The sequence below is a fragment of the Canis lupus genome, chromosome 36 (assembly GCF_048164855.1).
Source record: "Canis lupus baileyi chromosome 36, mCanLup2.hap1, whole genome shotgun sequence".
NCBI classification, from domain to species: Eukaryota; Metazoa; Chordata; class Mammalia; order Carnivora; family Canidae; genus Canis; species Canis lupus.
Window position 1 is genome coordinate 27,077,969 of NC_132873.1, and position 22,001 is coordinate 27,099,969.

General features: G+C 35.0%; 1 long non-coding RNA gene across 2 annotated transcripts in view; it reads left to right on the forward strand.

The window, feature by feature from the left end:
* Window positions 1-9,045: 9,045 nt before the first annotated feature.
* Window positions 9,046-22,001, forward strand: part of LOC140625560 (uncharacterized) — a 191,706-nt gene continuing 178,750 nt past the window's right edge. Inside the window, exon 1 of one of the 2 annotated variants that reach the window (XR_012024913.1) lies at window positions 9,046-9,304. This is a non-coding gene — a long non-coding RNA (uncharacterized lncRNA). The remainder of the gene's footprint in view (window positions 9,305-22,001) is intronic. The other variant, XR_012024914.1, reaches the window with a different exon arrangement.

Consider the following 22,001-nt stretch of genomic DNA (forward strand, 5'->3'; position numbering starts at 1 on the left):
TACTCTGCATTTATTTTTAAAATCTTTTAAAATGATAGAATGTTGTTTAATTATGTTTCTTAGAATTTTATTGCATCGGTAGCTATTAATAATAATAATTACTTTCAATATTATCGGCTTCATTATATTAGGACCTTCAAATTGATGATGTATTAGAAAAGTCATTAATGTATTTGTAAATATTGTTAGAAATAATTATATCTTTTTATTGTATTATCTATTGTAAGCTGATTTGTCACCACTAATCTCTATTCATTAATATATGCACATATAATTACAATTCATTAATTAGTTTCTTATGAAGCACCTATTTAGTGTAAATGTTCAGAATTAGGTTCTGTAGAGAATATAGAAGCTATATAAAATATGATCCTTTTTATTTAATTAGGATATTTAATATCCTAATTGAATATAATTACATTATGTATTTGAAATTCAAAACCCTTTGCAGCTGAGTTTCTTTTTACTTGTTTGTTTGCTTGGTTTTTAGCATATTTTTCTTCTTATATTTTTTATAGAGACCCAAGGATAATTTGGGAGAGTAGTGTTTAATAGGGAAAATTAATTGAACATCAGCCAATCATAAATTATGGCTCTTTCATATTCTTCTTCCCAATTCTGTTTTGTTTTTTATTTTTTTTATTTTTTATTTTTTTTCAAGATCAGAGTTTCAGAATATTATACCTGGACTTCATAGTCCCAGCTATGCCATCCATTCCAATTCCTTTTTTTCTTTTTAAGATTTTATTTATTTATTCATAAGAGACAAACAGAGAGAGTCAAAGACATAGGCAGAGGGAGAAGCAGGTTCCCCATGGGGAGCTCAATACAGGATCACAACCTGAGCCAAAGGCAGACACTCAACCACTGGGCGACCCAGGTGCCCCTCCAGTTCCTTTCAGTGAATTGCCAATGATGCTCTACCCATACTTCCAAAACTCATCAGATTTCTCTAAGAGAACTCTTTTATCATGATTTCCTATTGATAGCACAGTCCTCCTATTTACACAGTCTAGAACCATCTTTGATCCTTTCCCCTTCCTCCTTCTTTACTCAACAGTTCAATCAAACTTCAGATTATCTTTGCACCTGAAAAATTCCAGTGACACCACCCAGGTTTGGCCTTCATTCTTCCCTAAGTTGCTAACCGGTTGTGTGGTCTATTTCTCCTATTTCAAATTATCACACTTAGAGTGGAATAAAATAGAGTTTTAATGAGATCACCTACCCAAACAAAAAGCATCATTGGCTATTCATTGATTAACAAACTAAAAAGAGCACGCTCATTATTTATGATCCTTTTCCATACGATCCAGCCTATGTGTCTAGACATTCCTTTCCCCTGTTCGAGTGATCTACACTGTCCACAAATTTGACTCTTTGCATCTTTACCTTCCCCAAACAGGCCATGGACCTTGATCGTGAGTATGTAATCGTCAGCTGTGAAAATCCTATTTAAGGCCCATCTCACCTGAGGTTTCTTCTCTCTTCCTGTATCCACTCTTTAGTGTAGTTGCTCTTGACTGCAATCCATGTAAACACAATGATATCACGGACCGTACTCTACAGTGAGGTAATAGTCAGTTAGACACTACTCAAAGCACCCTCCTCCTCCTTTACTTATGAAGGTATTATATTACCTGGTACAAAATTCATGGCTTTTAAAAATTATAGAGTATTATTTTTTAATTACAAAGTATTTTGAAACAAAGGTCTAGGATTATTACTTTAAAATTGATGTCAGTTTATTGTCAACAATTAATGGACACTGGTTTGTGTATATTTTGAAAAGTTTCAAGCATTTTGAGGAAACTTAAATACATATGAAAATAACATTTGCTTCCTTTTCCTCTACTATGTTTTCTCAAAGATACCTTCAACACTTACAGTTTGGTCACAATTTTATAGTTACCACTTGCCATTGTACTGTAGCCTTATCCAGTATGAAATGTCACTGAGAGGTCTCATTTCAGTAACTATTATAATGCTGATGCAATGGCTAGGCTCATTTTGCTATCAAAGCAGACCCTGAAAAACATAACTGCCAGTTTGATTAGGTGCCTAAGTGGCAGACAAATTTCCATATCCGTAAGTATAACAAAAAGCATTCTATAAAAGTGCAAGGCTGACTTTGATCATTCATTATCATGTTTAGGCTTTAATATAATTTATTTTTATTCTATTTGATAAGGACTCTGTGAAGTCTGTTACAGAAAACTCTAAGTCCATTTTGTATCTGTATATTTAAATAATGTGAGAAATTGAACCATCATCATTAAAATATTGGCTCGGTATTCTTTTACCACCGAATAAAAAAGAAAAGTTATCAAAAAGTTTCTTATAAAGTGAATAATTTTTTATAAAGTGAATAATTACTTAAATTATTATTATAAAGTGAATATTACTTGAATTATTACTTGAAAGTGAATAAAATGGCATCATAAGACAATAGCAGGAAATAGTTTCAGATATTTATTAAAACATAAAAACAAAACTAGAAAGAAAAAACACACAAAGACTTAAAAGTGTTTAACTATGACTCCTATGATGAAGACTTCCAAATCTCTACTCTTAGACCTAATGGGAACTTTTAGATTATACTTTTTCCAAGGGTGGGAACCAAGAAATAGTTATTTTTGTAACCTCAGATCCTAACACAGTGCTTGCTACCTAGGAGTCTTCAATTTTCTTTCTGTGCATTTGTTTGTATGTTTATTTATTGGCTAAGATTGAAACTCACTGATAAGTTTCAGCTAACCTTTTTAAATCTTTTGCCTGCCATTATTTAAAATTCTACTGGAATCTCACACTCGGTATTTCTAAAGGGAAATCTCCTGTTCTACCCATACTCTGAACCAAAATAGGTTTTCTTTTACTCTCAGCATTCCCACCAGATTTTTTTTAAATTGTGAAGTACTTCAAATACACTGTAAATTAGGGAGACTGATACAATGAACTCCAAAATACCCATCACCCAAACTCAACATGGCTGTTGTTTCATCAGTCTTCTCTCTCCTTTCTCCTTCTTCATCTCTCTCTTCCCTTCGTTCCTGCTGAATTGCTCTATAACAAATACCAATCATTATGTCATGTCATTTTGCTGATACATGCTTTAGCCACATCTCTAAAAGCATGGACATTTGTCCTAAAGGCCTGATTAGGTTTAGGTTCCACTAAGCAATATACTTCTTTTTGTATACTTCATCAGGGATGTAAGTCTTATCCCACGTTTGGTTAGATTAGAGTGGATCGGTGAATTTAGGTGGTGACAGTCATTGTCCATTGTAAAGTTTCCCATTCAGCTTTCAACAAGCAGCTTCATACGTCGATAGTCATTACTGAACTTTATTATTAAGGGTTGTAAAATGTAGGTTTTCTAACTTATGCTCTTTATATTTATTACTTGGAATGTGTTTATAACAGAATTTTACTCTTCAACGAAGTGAAGTTTATACTGTATGACAAGTTTATATAGTAGACAAGATGAATGCTTCAGTTTTTCCATTTAATTGAAAATATTAGTGTATATAATTATAGTTACTTAAAATGGTGCTCATTGCATTTGTTTGTTTATTTATTTATTTTTTCTTGTGTGTGTATTAATATGAGCTCATGGATTGTTTTAGTTCAATGCATTGCGATAAATTCATCATTTTTATTATTTTGATTCTCTACTTTTTAAATCTTTGGTTAACGAGAACCCCTCTGAGTTGACTCATTTTTAAAATTTTACCCCATTTGTCCTTGCTTACTTTGTTTCCTGGTATAGCAAAATGTCTCTGGGTCTCTTTGTCTTTCCTGTTCCAGCTGGATCAGGTTATTTTCTGTCTTGGTTTATTTTAGAGCTAAATGATAGAGAAAACACTCTCTATGTGAAGTGTACACATTGGTATTATGCTTCCATTGCTTCTCCACTTATTAAGTAGGTGAAATTAGAAAATATGTATTTTTGAAAATAAAACAGCTAATAAATTACTAATTCAAATTTAATAGCACAGCATGTTCCTTCATTTTTATTTGATATTTATGCCTTTTCCATTTTTTTACTGAAAGTGCATGTTAGTTTCTATTAATATTAGCATGATTCTTTATTTATATTTTTTATTTTACAAAATTATTCAGGATATTAATATTAGTATTACTTCCAATGATCAGACTAATACATTAGGTTTGTTTTCTTTGCAGCAGAAATTGTATTTTGAACAAATTTTATTAGAGTATTTGGTTAAAACAATATCTAAAGTCATTAGAAGAAAATATTCTTTCAGCGTGTTTATGTCAGTTATTTGGTATAGAGCAAGGATCTTTCCTTTTACTTTATTTTCAAGTTTTTGAGATTGAGATTTTTAATAAAATTTTACATTCTGTATATTAAAAATTATTATCAAAAAAGCAAAATATGTCCAAGTGTATAAGGAGATCTTAGTCTTCCATCCCGTCCCTTCAGCCCTGTTCCCTCTCTTTTCTTAAATAACAATTTTTTTAAAAGATTTATTTATTTAATTTCAGACAGAGAGTATGAGCAGGGGGAAAGACAAAGGGAGAGGGAGAGAATCTCAAGCAGACTCTGCACTGAGTTCAGAGCCCGGTGAGGTCCACTTTCATCACCCTGACTGAAATCATGACCTGAATGGAAACCAAGAGTTGGACACTTGACTGGCTGAGCCACCCAGGTCTCCTGTAAATAACTATTGTTAAGTTAGTTTTTATTTCCTATTCTTGGTGTTTTACTTTCATTTATTTATTTTTATAAATTAAAAATGTACACATATATTTCTATAAGTATATATGTCCATAAGATTACCTGTGTTTTAAGAATGGTAAAATATTACAAATATTGTTCTGTCATTGGCTCTTTCACAAATACAAATATGTACTTGAGATGGTTCCATATTATCATGTAAACGTCTCCCTCTTTTCCTATTACAGACAGATAGTGTTCTGTTGTGTTGGTGAACCAGATCTCTTATGATGCAAACTACTTCTAAACCAAAGATTGAAATAAAATCATCTGCTGTACCAGGAGGTGATAATATACTGTTAAATGCCTAATAAACAACTTAGCAATTAATATCACAAACATTTAAAACTCTTACGGGCTAAAGATTTCTGAGATTCTAACTAAAAATACTATGAATTCATGATTATGATCACATCGTGTCTTTTGTTTCATTAGCATGAATTTAGTGAATAATTTACTACATGCTAGATAATGTGTTAACTCTTGGGATTCAAAAATGAAATAAATATTTAACCTTGGTTAAGCTAACATTTATCCTTGTAGATGTAGGAAGACACTTATTAAGAAATTTAACTATAAATGAAAAGTTTCTTGATGTATGAAGTTCACAAATTGCTGTAGAATTCAGAAACATGGACAGAAGACTAAAATATATATAGTCAGTTGATAGATACTCTGATTAGGATATTTACAAAAGGCTGTGAGCAAAGGAAGGTGTTACTGATTTTCATTAAGGGAGTGGAGATATGACAGTGAGTACTCTATACAAAAGATTTCAGATTTAGACTTGATAAAATGTATGTAGACTTTTGCATAGGTAAGCTCTATTTAAATACATTTATAAGCTAAGCATCAGGCACCCATCCTGCCCTTGCAACCTCCCTGTTTAAGAGTGCTCTATAGCCCATTGAATGATTTGTCTGAGATCCATTCCCCAAAGGCAATTAATTATGACGTTCACACTTCATGCTTCTTCCAATTCTGACCCTGGCTACTTCTTATTTTCCTGCCCGTAATTCCCTCTCCACATGCACCACTGCTATTACCATAGGCAATTTCTGTATGTAACCAAACTAAAAATACAAAACCAAAAAAGAAAAAAAAGAGAGAGAGAGAGAGAGAGAAATAAATTGGAGGAGGTAAGGACTTAAATCTATATAATAGCTATAACTAACTCATTCCTTAGATAACCATGACAAACCCAAAGTTAATCCTTAGAAACATCTTTGCGAGTTTTGTAGACATTGTCTTATGAAAGATGAATTGTGAGCTTTAAACTATGTTAGCAGAAGGAAAGGATAAAGCCTGTCTGACATGGGTTGGAAAATAATTGAGTTGGAGAAGAAAAAGAAATATATCTATTTTTTAACTGTTAAGGGAAATGAGAATGGAAAGTAGTGAGCACTTCCTACACACTAATATTTTTAAAAATGTATTGACTTGAAGCTTCACAGGAGTAAGAAGGCAGTGTCTCTTCTCCATCACGGTAATCTCAGCGCCCAGCGTGCCAAATGCATGACAGCATGGAAGTGACTCAAAATATTGTTAAATGAATGTGTAAATTATTTACAACACTTCTGATGCAATTATAAAGTACACCCTAGTTGTCTACACTTTAAATATATATATATATATATATATATATATATATATAGTTTTCACATCTACTTTCCACTCAAAATATTGAATTGCATGCTTTTTGTTGTCATTGAACAAAAACTAGTATTTCTTTACAAAGAGGATGCTTCTGTGCTGCAATTCCAACACAATAATGATGTTACATATTACACAAGAATTGAAAATGCCTACATTCAAAGGTCTGAGTAAAATATTTACTTTGGCTTTCATTATTTTTTTTTCTTCTCTCTAATTTAAACTTTACCAGTAAAAAGAAAAGGTCATCATGACCGAAATAATATTTTCTATTAGTAGCTCTCACACATTAGTAGCTCAACCTTAATCTCATTTTACTACTCTAAGAATCTTATTGAACTTGTTTTTGGCAAGGCAGGGTGGGCCTTTGACATTAGAAATTGTACACTAATGGAATAAATAACTTTTTTGGAAAAACAAAGCAAAGCATGAAATTATATTGGAAATTAGAAGCCAGGTATTCAAACAAAATATTTCTGGCTTCTACACTAGACCCTGGTTATGAAAGTTCTTTAAAACTTTAAAGACAAATAAATAAATAAAATAACCAAACTTCATTTCTATCCAGTAGGCTCAGAATTATGAACTAAAAGAGACTGCCCACTTCTAATAAATTCCATTTACCAATATTCGTCATAACCTACCCTTGATGTGAAATATTAATCACCATGCATATAATTTACTTGGAAGCAAAGATAATAACAAATTCTCTTAAAATACTGTGTTTATTGTGACTGCTGTTATTGGTAAACAGCTGTAATGCACAAAATTTGGGAGAATTGATATACAAGTACTTTCAAGTTTTGTAACAGGTCTCACCTTCCTACATGAACAATGACTGGTTGTGATTTTTCTTTTTCCTTCCATCTTTATTACTTAGATTACCTAGATAACTGTACATTATTTTTAGCATTTCATTAATATATAGCACACACCAGACACAGAGGATAGGAGGCGACAGCCCCAGTGGTAGGTGGACAAGTGCTGGTACCACAGAAGTGATGAAGTTTTGGAATATAGGTGAGGTTTGGTGGGATGAGGTCCGGAGCTAACGATCAAGAAGGAATTCTTCAGATGTCTTTGGTGCAAAATGGTGGTTTTATTAAAGCATGGGGACAGGACCCGTGGGCAGGAAGAGCTGCTGCCCCAGGCCTGTGAGGGTGGCTGATTATATACCTCAGATTGGGAGGGGTTTGGGGATAGCGTCTTCTCTAAGGAATTTTGGAAGCACCTTGAGGACTTTGAGGGGCTGGCTATTGTTGGGAAAAGGTCACATATTACCGTCCAATAAAACCTGAGTCATGAGACCCTTTAGATGGATATCGGTGGGCCATGTGCTTGGGGGGATGATGGCCAACATGTATCTTGAGGGTTTAGAGATAAAAGGAGATTTCTAAAGGAATTTTTATATGTAAAAGTAGACTTACAGGCTCCTGGAGTCGGGCTAAGATTGCCTTCTGGCCCTTAGCAAAGTATGAACATGGAGGCAGTTGAGTCCATAGAGGAATGGTGCTTTGCCTGCTTAAGGACTTGTCAATGTGCTTCCCCAGCCTCATGCCTTGGACTCAGCTAGCCCTGTGTCCCCCATCAAAAGGCACCCTCAGTCTCTTCTCCTCCCCACTACAGAATCTAAGTCTCTCATTTCCTTTTTCGCTAAGATTTGTGTCTAAAAGGTCTATGTAGGGGGTGCCTGGGTGGCTCTGTCGTCTAAACACCTGCCTTTGGCTCAAGTCATGATCCCAGGGTCCTGTGATTCAGCCCTGTAGTAGGACTCCCTGCTAAGTGGGGAGTCTGCTTCTACTTCTGCTTCTGCCTAATATTCCTTCTGCTTGAGCTCTGTCTCGCAAATAAATAAATATAATCTTAAAAATAAATAAACAAAAGGACTATGTAGAATATGTTGTCATTGGTTGCCCATGTTCTCAAACAACAATCATTTTCTTAAATAGTTTGGACACAAGTGAGTTCACATAAAGGCATGACTGATACAGGATAATATACCTTCTTCCAAAAAATTTCAAGTATAGCAGTTGAGCCGCTTCAGCATAGTCATGGGTTTTGGGTGTGTTGTTGTTGTTTGGTAAGGATAGCCCATACCTCAGCGTTTCCTTCCTATTACTTTTCATCCTTCTGTGTCCTTATGCTTAGATGTGATTCTCATTGATGAATATGCCTTGATTTTTCAATTTCTTTTCAATTCAGTCTAGTAATTTTTGTTTTTTAGCCGAAGAGTTTATTCAATTTACATTATGATTAGAGAATTGTGTGAGTTTCCAGAATCTTAGTGTTTCCTCTTGAATCTAATCTATACTTTGACCCAGCCTTTACATTCATAATTTCAAACACAGACACAAACACACATTCTTTCTCATTTTTAAAAATTACATTTGATTCCTGTTCCAGGTTGGGTCCTCAAGAACTGAAGACCAAAATGGTATTTTACATGGTAATTAGGTCTTATATTCTTGAAAGAAAGGAGATGGGATCTGCACTGGGCAGCCGAAGAAATAGAGCTGCAGTGCAGGCCCGTTGAAAATTCAGCCAACCTTCATAGGAAACTTTTTTTTTTTTTTTTTTTTTTAAGTAATCTCTAACCCCATGTGAGCTTCAAACTCAGGACTCAGAGATCAAGAGTCACAGGCTCTTCTGACTGGAGCCAGAGCGAGTATTGCCTGATGGAGGAGCACCCCACAAGGTGCAGGAATGTGAGCCTTTATACTGGCACTTTGCCCAGTCAGCAGCCTCCAGTTAACCTGCAAAGGCTGTAATTTCAGGTGAAGTTGTTCTCTGCAGGTGAGCAGACCTCAGCTGGAGGCCGTCTACTGATCTCATTCCCTACAGGTAGGAAGTAAGTCTTCAGAGAATCTCAGCAAGCCACCTCTGCGTCCACCAAAGAACACCAGCCTCAAAGTCAGTAAACACTATTTGTTGCCTTTACTAAGGAGTATAGCCTGGGGACAATCTTCAGATTGCTCTAAAGAATTGCTCCATGTGTGTTAGCCACAGGGAATTATATATACAAAGGGGGGGAAAGGGCATTTGTGCTTACAAGTAGTTCCCCAAATACTTGTGTGTCACAAAGTATAATTTGCTAGCTGTAAAAATTAAGGTTTACTGATTCCCACATAGAGACGAAAAAGACTTTTAAGTCATCTTAGTACATTATGTTTCTTAGTACATCTTAGTACATTACATTAGGTCATTTCTGGTTATTTAGAAATATTGTTTGCATGCTTCTGCTGATTTTCTGGTTCCTCTTATTTTTGATTTCTCCTTGAAGTCACTTGAGACATCACAGAAGGCGGACATCAATCGCTTACTTTACGCGCTGCAGTTTTAGTGCAAAATTGTGTGCACATCTACATCTATGTGCACCGTCCCTTCTAAAAACTTTGATAGTCTCTTGTTCCTTCATTAGGCATTTTTTTTTTAATTTTAAAACTCATAATCTTACCTCAGTCATTCAATATTTCAATTTTTATAGTATGATTCTGTAATTTATATTTTGCCTTATAAATTGAAGGACTAGTCTTACTATTAATTTGTATTTCTTGAAGCTTCATCTAAGATAACTTTTTGAAGGCCAGGTTTCAAGTATAATTATCCGTTAAGCATGAAGTTAGAAACCAATTTAGGATGATTTCGTTTTGTTTTGGGGGTATTTGGAATGAGAGAATTGGAAAAGCAAATACGGTAGATCAAGACCCTCATCCATAAAAGTGTGGTTTGGAAATTCTCAAAGACTTTGAATTATTTTTAGTTTTATTCAGAAACAAGACTCCATCTAGCGTATATTTCTGCAGCATCTTCTTGCAAGGAAGCTTTTTATCCATTCACATCTATAGAGTGATTGCATTAAAGAGGTCCTGATCTCCAACTATGTTGATCTTACTCCTTGGTTCTAGGTTTTGTCTATCATAGAAATTCCTCTGATCTTTTATTACTTTCATCATACACACAAAATCAGACTTTAAAGGATGTACCTGTATTTCTCAACTGCATACAGCATCCTCCTCTGATTTACTATTATAGCTGATCCTTGAGCAATGTGGGGTTAGGGATGCTGATGCCCTTGCAGTAAAAAAAATCCATGTATAACTTTGACTCCCACAAAACTTAACTGCTAATAGCTTACTGTTGATTAGAAGCCTTGCCTATGACAAAAACAGTTGATTAACATATATTTTGCATGCTCTATGTTTTACATGCTGTATTGTTACAATATAGTAATTTAGAGAAAATAAATAGTTAAGAAAATTATGAGAAAATATGTTTATAGTACTGTGTTTAGCAAAAAAAAAAAAAAATGCATATGAGTAGACCCACACAGTTGAAACTGATGTTCAAGGGTCAACTGTATAATTTTATGAAGTATTCACTGAATAACAAAACATTTGTACGCCAGAACAAAGAGAAACACCGAACAAAGAGATTACACAAAATATAGATTCATGAAGAGAAATGTCAATATGCCTTATCTGCTTCAATCTGTTCCTTATTTGCCAAGATGGTGACAAAAATTAACATTGATAGGAAGGATATCAAAGCTTCCAAACCTTTGAACATAGGAACATGGGAACAATTCCTGTGTTCCAATGATTCTTTACTTCATTGTAAAGTCTGAGTTCCAGAAAAATATCAGTTTAAAAAGTAAATATTGTGGCACACCTGGCAGGTTCAGTTGGTAGAGCTTGGAACTCTTGATCCCAGGGTCCTGAGTTCAAGCCCCACATTGGGTACGGAGCCTACTTAAATGTTTTTTTTTAAAAGTGCCTTGATTGTAAATTTTCATGGAGTATTTGTAATTATTTTATGATGATGTTTTAGTCACCTTACAACCGTGGGAATATTACTGAGGAAGTTCAAAATCCTGCCTTTGTCAGTTGTGGGCTGTGTGGCCTATTCATAGTGCATAGTTGCTTTAAGCCTCAGTTGCCTTGTCTATAAAATAAGAAAAATAAAAATAAAGCCTACTACCTATTGTTATTCAGCTTCAAAACTGGCAAGATAGGGGATCCCTGGGTGGCGCAGCGGTTTGGCGCCTGCCTTTGGCCCAGGGCGCGATCCTGGAGACCCGGGATCGAGTCCCATGTCGGGCTCCCGGTGCATGGAGCCTGCTTCTCCCTCTGCCTGTGTCTCTGCACCTCTCTCTCTCATTCTGTGACTATCATAAATAAATAAAAAATTAAAAAAAACTGGCAAGATATTCAGACATAAAATATACTCTCTGGAGGAAAGCATGTGCAGGTTCACTGAGAAATGGAATTTGGAGGACAGGGGAACCATAGTCATAAATTGAGCAAGTCATGTCAAGTTTCCACTCACTCATATGAATATGTTTTGAGCAAAGCTTCCATGAGAAGATACAAATTTCAACTGTCCTGCAAGTTTCCTCCCTTAAGAAAGTTTACCTTCCCTAGCACACCATCAGAATTTTACATATTAGTGAAAACTGACATCATAGGTCCACACTTAAATAATGTATCTTCTTTGTTCCTAATCATGTGGTAAGGACAAGTTACACTGTGTGATGATCAGTTAAATCATTATCATTTTATTATGAAAAAACATTCATTTTGGAGATGGGAGCAAGTTGTTTTATTTTATTTTTTTAAGATTTTATTTATTTATTCATGAGAGACCCAGAATAAGACAGAGACACAGGCAGAGGGAGGAGCAGGCTCCTGGGACTCCAGCTGATGACTCGGGATCACGCCCCGAGCCAAAGGCAGACACTCAATCGCTGAACACTCAGGTGTCTGATCAAATTGTTTTATATTATGATGTTTATCCTAATTTTTATAGTCCTCAATCAGGGTTTATTTATCAGGAAAATAAAATGTATAACATTTGCAAGTATATCACAAAAATTAATATGTTTTTAGGTGCAAGTTATTTTATCATTACTCTATCATAGACATAAGTGACAGGTATTTAAAAGTATTAAAGACAGTAAACTAATGTCTAGAAAATAATTTAAGCTCTAACTTCCCTTGGAATAAAAATAACTTATCGTGCCTCAGTCTTACGTTAATAGATTCACACCTGCAGATGGTCTGAGATGGAAATGATTTATTCAATGGCAATATTATTTTACTGCCATTGTATCCGGAATAATAATAGGCACTGTTAGTTATGGAAGCTTTGCTTTTTCTTCTTTCTTTTGAAATTCACACACACACACACACACACACACCAAGAAAAATTGATTTTACTAGTTTCTGCAAAGACACGTGATTAAAGGGAACCATGGGCAAGACAGGGGCAAGTCAGAGCCACTGGCGTGTGAAGGAACTGGGGGAAGGCCAGGCGCCGCAGGGTGACCCAGACTCCACAGGGTGTCCCAGGCCCGCAGGGTGTCCCAAGCCCCGCAGGGTGACCCAGGCTCCACAGGGTGTCCCAGGCCCAAACGGTGTTCCAGGCCCACAGGGTGTCCCAGGCCCCGCAGGGTGTCCCAGGCCCCACAGGGTGTCCCAGCCAGCAGAGTGTCCCAGGCCCGCAGGGTGTCCCAGACCCACAGGGTGTCCCAGGTCCTGCAGGGTGTCCCAGGCCCATAGAGTGTCCCAGGCCCCACAGGTGTCCTAGGCCCGCAGGGTGTCCCAGGGCAGGGAGGGGAGTGTGCAGGGGCAGGTGGGGTCCCTGGAGGGCGCCACAGGTCCCACCAGCCCCTGCCCCTGCCTAGGGGCCCTGCGAGGAACACGGGGAGCCAGCCTCCCAACACAGGTCTCGTATTTTTATTTGCATGGTAAGGTCTGCAACCCCAGCTCTCCTAACTGCTCCCCCACCAGCTGCCATCCCCCCCGCCCCCTTCAGCCACAGCCACAGATCACCATCAGCTCCTTTGTAGGCGATTTCAAGCTGTTTTCTAGAATATGTCAAATGGGGATCAAATAGACCACATGGAAGCTGAGGTTGGGGCCTGCTTAGAATGTGAGGCTTCTGTCTTAGGCTCCTCCACGATCCCAGGGGGGTGGGGGGGCTGGAGTGAAGCTCATCCTCTGCAAGGCCCGCATTACAGCTGTAGCAGGGATGTGTTGCATGTGGAATCTGCAGTCTAACTGGCAACGCCAGTATTCCCTGATTTCACAGGTATCTCAGTTACGGTCAGTGCCCCGAAGAGAGAACATAGGAGCCCTAAACTGAGCCCAGGTTGGGGGGTAGGGATCAGTAGTCCTTGGGGGGGCACCTGGGTGGCTCAGTTGAGCATCTGCCTCTTGCTTTCAGCTCAGGTGGTGACCTCAGGGCCTCGGCCTAGGAGCTCAGCAGGGAGTCTGGTCTCTCCCTCTGTCTACCCCTCTCCTCACCAGGTCCTCCCTTGCTCTCTCAAAATAAATGAATCACTAAAACTAGGTAAATAAATTATGCCTTTTGTTTATTTTATTTTATTATTTTTTATGCCTTTTGTTTAAACACTAGAGATAGTATTCAGTTATAAGTAAGGAAACAATTATTTCATGTTTTCCCATCCTCCGCATTCTTGTTATCACGCAAGTGAATAAGACTGTAATTTTAATACATATAAATGTGATAAGTATTTTATATTTAAAATAGAATTGGAAGACAAACTACACTCCTCTAGGAATCCCCCCAAATTAAAAAGAAAATCTTATTTCTCTGGAATATATCTATTCAGAAATTTAAAAAAAGGAGTAAACTAAACAAACAAACAAAAAAAATTGTCAAAATAAATGTTCCCAAGTCCACATGAAATGTGCGGATGTCCCAGTCAGAGATGAGCGTTGTTGAGATAGCATCTTATAAGGAATGTTGCCGTCCCAAGTTTTGCTTACTCTGAATTACCAATTCTGTTTTGTAAGAATCGTGTGGACTGTTTGGCCTTTGTATCTCTTTGAAAAGAACTTGGAATTTTGCTGATGGGAGAGATAAACATTATCTATGAGGCTCTTGAAAAAATAATCTCTCTTCCTCTCAATTCCATCTCCTGTAAGTCATACGTAATATACTCTCACTAAAGTGTTTGTACAGTTTGTGGAAGAATTTATGAGATCAATACAGCAATTATAATTGACAATACTATTATGCAGTGTAACCTACTAAAAATCTATAATTATAAGCACGCATCCTATTACCTTAAGTACCCTAACAAAAACTCAAAAAAAAAAAAAAAAAGATTTGTTTTGATGCTTCAGTACTTGTATTCTAGAAGTGAATTTCTAGTATTTTCTCCTTAAGTTGCTTTTATATATCCTCTGCGAGTCTGGTTGAAAGGATAATTTCCTTCCTTGCCAGGTTTAAGTTCTTACCGGTTATTTTTCTTTTGTTATCCACATTTTACCCAACCTCCTCTAATCTTTTTCCCTACTCAGAGCTATCGGCCACACTATCATTTTTCTCATTTGAGGCTTTCTCTATATTTGCAGTGAGTTCTCAGTATTTGCTATAAACTCAAAGTTTTATCAAAATATACTCTTGAAGCCTGCTCTCGCTACAGAAATTTGATTATTCCCTCAATATCCTTTTCAAAATATGAACTGCTAATTTCTCATCAGTCCGGACACGGCTTTCTCTTTTAGTGAGATGTTGGACCTCAGACTGGCCGAGAACTGACCCTACTATACATTATATACAGGATTTCTGCCTTGCGGGAGCCAAGGAATAGCAAATTCCCTTTTACAAGAAGTTTTTTTCACATTGAAGATAAAACCTTTCCTCCTATTGTCAAGAATGAGTATGCGGACTGCTTCCTGTGTTACAGGAAAAAAAAATGTTCTCAGTAGCTATCATTTTTTATCAGGTAATGCAGCTACACATAGCTAATGTATTTTGAATAAGTAACTTGTGTTAGTCTGGAAAGTATGGTCTTTATAGACTTTTTTTTTTCTCATAATACTTTCAAATATCCTTCAAGGTAAATAAAACACATGTTCTTCCCATATGATAAGGTAGGGGGATTTCATGCCCCGTGTAAGGTGTGCTAAATTTGCATCGATTCTTAGATACTTCTATTAATAGGAGGACCCCTGGGTCCTCCACTCGTTGCTTAATTATACTTTTCTTTCTTTGTAAAAATTATCCCTGTTTCCTAAAAAGTAGAAACATCAAATCAGAAGAGTTTGAAGAAGGTGATAGTTATAAGGTAATGTTAGCTGACCTACCAGTGAGTTCAAGGAAAGATATGAGGAAAAAGCTATTTAAAATGAATTCATGAGAACAGAAAATGTATTACATTTCCCAATTCTTCCAATTCTTTAGGGAAGATGAAAGCAGATACTCAGTAGTTATATGTCCCATCACAAAATACTAGTAACTAGCATCCATCTACTGCTTATTATTCTTATTTTTTGGCATCATGCTTAGTGTTGTCATTGTGTCATCACAATTTATGCAAACAACTTTTGAAGCACATAATATTATTGCCCCCTTTTTACAAATGAGAAAAGTAAGAGGTAAAGAAATCAAATGCATTTTCCAAGGTCAGAGTAGGCATTCACAAAATAACTCTATTATCACTGACATTAGTTTAGTGATTTCAAAGGAAATGCAAAGAGTTGTAGGTGTTCAGAGTCAGAATTGATTCTGCTAAGGTGATGGAGGAGAGCGAGCTCTATGCAGGAGGTCGCTTTTGAGTCAGACCTTGAAGTATGAGGAGGCTGGAGCTGTAAGTCGGTGAGTGAAAGGAGTTAAAAAATCTGAGCCAGAGGAAGCAGGAACATGACATCCAATTACATATCCACCTGTCATCCCCAAAGTGAATCCTCTAAACCTTTATTTAAAATTTTTAATCTTATAAAAAAGAAGACTCCAGGGAGGAAAAATAAAAACAATTAAAGGTTTCTTGCCTGCATTCTTAAAACTCCCTCATTTCCCTGCTTTAGAATAAATAAATAGAGTTATCTGTTGTTTGTTTTTTTTTTTCAAAATTTTATTTATATTCAACATAGTTCACACTTAGTGTAATGTTTAAGTTTTGGGGGTAGAATTTACTGATTTATCTGCATACAACAGCCACCTATTACATCAAGTGCCCTCCTTAATACTCATCATCCAATTGTCTCATTCCCCTCCTGACTTCCCCTCCCCCAGCCCTCAGTTTGTTCCCTATAGTTAGAGTCTCTTATGGTTTGCCTCCCTCTTTGTTTTTATCTTATTTTTTTTTATTTTTTTAAAATGTTTTATTTATTTATGATACTCACACACAGAGAGAGAGGCAGAGACACAGGTAGAGGGAGAAGCAGGCTCCATGCACCGGGAGCCCGACGTGGGATTCGATCCCGGGTCTCCAGGATCGCGCCCTGGGCCAAAGGCAGGCACTAAACCGCTGTGCCACCCAGGGTTCCCTGTTTTTATCTTATTTTATTTTTCCTGCTCTTCTCTATGTTCATCTGTTTCATTTCTTAAATTCTACACATGACTGAAATAATATGTATTTATCTTTCTCTAACTGACTTATTTTCCTTAGTATAATGCACTCTAGTTCTGAACATCCACATCCTTGCAAATGGCAAGATTTCATTCTTTTTGATGGCTGAGTAATATTCCATGATATATCTCTATCCATATCTATCTATCTATCATCTATCTATCTATCTCTATCATCATCTATCATCTATCCACACCACACACAGACACCACATCTTCTTTGTTCATTTATCACTTTATGGACATTTGCAATCTTCTCATGCTTTGGCTATTAGGGATAGTGCTGCTGTAAACATTGGGATGCATCTGTCCTTTCGAATCACTTAAAATTATTTGCTTTTTAGAGTATTGCATTAAAATTATTCTTCTGGCATTCAGGATTTCCCAGTGCCTTTTGTTTGTTATGGCAATCAAGAAAATAGCTGGAATCAGAACTGTATAAACTTTTTTAAAAGATATATAGAGAGAAAATTAGACACTAATTAAGGTGCATTTTATAAAATATTTGATATATTTCCTAAAAATAAAAAATCTGTCATGTTCAAATTTGAACCATTTGACCCAAAAAATTACTGCACTTAAAGAATTATTCTCACAACCAATCTCTGCTCCTCTTGTCTCTCTGCACACAGCTTTGGGACTTGAAAGCTCTGAAAATAAATAGGGTGTAGTGGGGCTTCAGTCCACCTTTCATACCTTGTCCTGCTCTGTTGTAAAATATGGGAAGGGGACTAGTGAGACCACTGGGAAATCTCCTTGCCCTTCAGCTGATTGAGAGTCTCGTTACTCTAGAATAGGAACAGAGAAAAGACAGATGTCTGTCATTTAATTAGTGCTTTAATAGTTTATCAGTTGTTGATCTGGCCATTGTCTTGTCATCCATGCCAGTTGGCATGGTACCACCAAAATGTCATCTGTCTCATGTGTACCTCATGCAGATTCTTGAAAGAGCTATCATTCTACTATGGCTTAATGTGAGAAATATAGTACAAGCCTATTTCCTTCATTTAGTAGTACCTTTTCTCTAATATCCGCAGTGGGCTTTGCTACTGAAGGTCCCTCTTGGCGAATTTTTCTCTATTATGGAAAATTGTAAGAGCACTCAAATATAGTTACATATATATATATAGTAATATATATATATACATATGTATAATATGTTATTATATTAGTAATATATAATATATATATTATTATATGACATTATTATATTAATAATACATAGAAATATATTATAACCATATCCATTATTTATAATATCACAATATACTATATTTTAATATATCAATATTTTATATCAATAATTAATAATTCAATTTATTGGTAATTAGTGATTTTAATATTAATATTTAATGATTAATGATTAATATTATATATTTCTATTGTGTCTATTATATATTATAATATAATATGTGATTATATATTTTATATATAATATATTAAGTAGTTATATACATTAAGTTACATATATATTAAGTAGACCATATATATATGTGTGTGTATATATATATATGTTATCCTTGGATAACTCAGTCATCTTTGTTACTCTAAACTATAGGAGTTGAGACTCTTCATCTACAACCCCATCTCTTTTCTTACTATCTCTCCTCAATTCTGTTCACTTTGCTCAGAGGAAGCATGCAGCAATCAAAAGATTTGCTTTCTAGGAACTGTCTGACCAGAGAATAAATGTGAAACACCCTAGATTGCTATAAATATGTGGAGCCTGGAATCAAATATCATCTCCAGGACACCCAATATTTATTACAAGGAGATCAGCAATGTGAGATTCAGGACCTGATTTAGTAAAGACAGCAGATTAGTTGACTTTCAGTAATATTACAGGGCCTGCTAATATAAATGTGGGAAGCCCAGGAAACGAATGATGAAGTGATAAACGTTGCCAAGGTATGCAATACCAGACACTGGCTGGTTGTATCTGATTTTGAAATTTCAAATCTATGTTCCAGTTAATGACTTGCTCTTCAATTCTTTAGGAACTGAGTATTGATTGATGAAAAGAGGCACTTCTACTTTTCTTTAGTCTCTCACCTGAAGCTCCACATCAAAACTGGTAAATGAGCTTCTTATCTAAATTGGACATTATTACAAGTAACCTGTGAATAAAATCCACGTTATTTGTATTTCTAATACATGTGTGGTTTTAAATGCTTATATAAGTGCAGGTGGCTTACTCATTTAAGATTTTTTTTTTTTTTTAGAATGGTAGAAAAATGCTTCAAGTCATAGTTCAAATGCTATCATCTCACATAGACTCAACTTGCCACTGTCCAGCTACCTTAGGTCCTTTATCATCTCACTGATTTCCTACATCATACAAATTAACATCCATGTTGTATTTATTTACTTACTTACTTATTTATTGCCTTTCTCCTCCAATTGAAATGTAATCACTTTGAGGACAGATAGATACCACATCTAATGTATGCACTGCAATATACCCATATTCAGGGTAGTGACTCAACACAGCCAGTGTTCATTAAGTATCTGTTGAATTATAAGCAGGAATAAATGGACAAAAGCTGCATATTGAATTGTTAAGAGTGTTAGGAAAACCAAGAGTGTCATTCTGTGAAGTAGGAACTTAAGGAAAACCTAATAAATGCTGATGTAGTCCTTTATTTCACCTCCCAATCTTACTAAATAGTACTCTGTGAATTTGTGTTGGTTGAGTAATTGAAGTGTGAATGGTTGGGTGCGTATGTTCTTGGCTTCTGTCTGTTGATTTCTCTTTTCCCTTGCATTATCTCACATTTGTGTGGGTATCTTGCTCAAAACTCAATCAAAGAGATCTTCAGTTTCTGCTATACTCCAGTCATATTTGGTAACGAAGTTCACAATATATTTATTTTTTAATGATTTGTTTGTTTGCAGCTTCTCTTAAGATGTGTAAGAGTTTATTTATTTATTTATTTATTTATTTATTATTTATTTATTTATTTTTTGCAGTAGTGGAGGTGCATTGGTTGGCCGTTCATATTTTCGTTATGACAAATCTTACAAGTAAAGAAAATACAACTTTTTGTTTTATCATAAGGAGAGGAGAGAATAAATATGAAAATAAATAAGAGCAAATTAGTTTTACCATATATAGTTTCACTATATCATCTATTTACTATTTTTAAAATGCAGATTTTTAATTTGGAGAATATAGGGATCTCTCTCACTCTAAATTATATAGACATTACAACAAACATAATAAAAGTATGGAAAGTCACCTGTAATCCTCCTTCCCTAAAAGAACACTTACCTTTTGTTGTTGTTGTTGTTAACTCCCTCTAGTTTTTACTAATATGTATGTATATATTCTTTATGGTTATAATCACTAATTACATACCCATATATATCTTGCTTTAAAAAATTACTTTTGCTTAACTGTTTTACTGGATAGGCACATGAATTAGAGTTACCGCCCAATAACTATTCTAGTCATTGGGTGCTTTTCTATATTTTTAAGTGACTATTTCTATATTGTTAAATTTTGTTGGCTTAAATAAGTACATGATGAACATACATATGGCTTTTCCTATTCTTTGAACTCTTATTTCCATAAGTTCCTACAAGTAGAATCACAATGGTCAAAGACTAGGAGGAACAATTTAGATCAAGTAACTTTGTGAATATGCTAATGTTGCTGAATTTTTACTTTTTAACATTAGATATTTCTTATCTTATAAATTCTATTTGCTAATTATTTCAAATAGCATAATTATGTACATCATTCTGAATTCTTATGACCTGATCACTTTACTAAAAGCAAAGGAGTTTGCATATATTGTTTCTATTTAGGACAAAACAAATGGGCATTTTACTGTTGCCAAAAAATAAGGATTTGAAAAATCCACTCAGAAAAATTCTAATTATCTACTTAATGGGACTTTGGGGGAACTAAAATAATTAATTATAGTTTTACAATAAAGCAAAATGAGGAAAACCCCCAAAGAAGTAATTCTGTCTGCTTAAATGGTTTTTAAATCTTTTCTTATGAATGAAATAATTTAACAGAGAATTTACTTTATACGATAGAAAGTTGTTATTTTTATGGCTTTATTTATTTTACTAATACATCATTAGAAATGACACGTTATACTAAATTGAAATTTTACTCACCATAGAGATTTAATGCAGTTTACATTTCTGGGTATCTAGAAATTGTTTTAAATTTTTTAAGGAATTTTTAAGTTTAAATTTAAAATTTTTAAATTTTAAATGTTTCAAATTTTCTAAGTGAAATGAGTAAGAGATAACAGTCAAAACAACCAAATATTTTCATAAATCTAACTTTCAAATCTATTATGAAAATATCCTATACCGAATTGTATATAACCTTTGATATGGAATAATACCACTTTTCTATATCTCATGCTTTTCTATACATTTCTAGAAAAAAAAAAGTTAACTTAATTTTCTAGATCTGTAACAGGGAAGAAAGCCAAAAAATGAGAATAATTAGATGTTTTAAGTTCAGAGGATAACCTTGATAAATCTTCCTATTTGGAGCAAAGACCAATTGACCCATCAACCAATTGACCCCTGTTATATCTACTCTTGTATAAAGGAACATGCTTCATAAATAATTTCAGAACTTGTAATAAAAATAAACTTATTTGGAATATTCTGATCAAATATTTTCTCTGGGATTATGATGAGGAGAAAAAGAATGAATATTGGACTCAAATGAAGTCCACTACTTCTTATATGATACTGATGAGTGATGAATCCAGTGTATCTCAAAATATGGGCCACAGGCACCTGTATTTTTATCATCTCCAATGTGTGTTAATAAATGCAGATTCCTGTGCCCCATGACAGGCTCAGAGGATCAGAATTCCTTGCTGCAACCCGTGATATAATGTGCACGTCTGCAAGCATTCAGGTGATCCTTCTGCAGTATCCTTATTTTACATTCCGGACTGAAGCCTACTTATAGATTTGTTATAAGAAATAAATAATGTTGGTAAAATGAGTAGTAGAGAATAAATCCATACTTAATTTAAGTATTATTTCTTAATTCCTTTTTTTTTTTGACAGAGATTTTGTTATAGATATTTTTCTTGTTCCTTTTTAAGTCATGCAGTACCTTTGGAGCATTTCTCTGTTTAATTATCCAGTTTCATGGACAGTGTTTTCCACATATAACCATGTCAGTGAAAGTCTAGAGGGAAGGATTGATTGTGAGATAATTGGACTTGTTCTTCCTAATTCA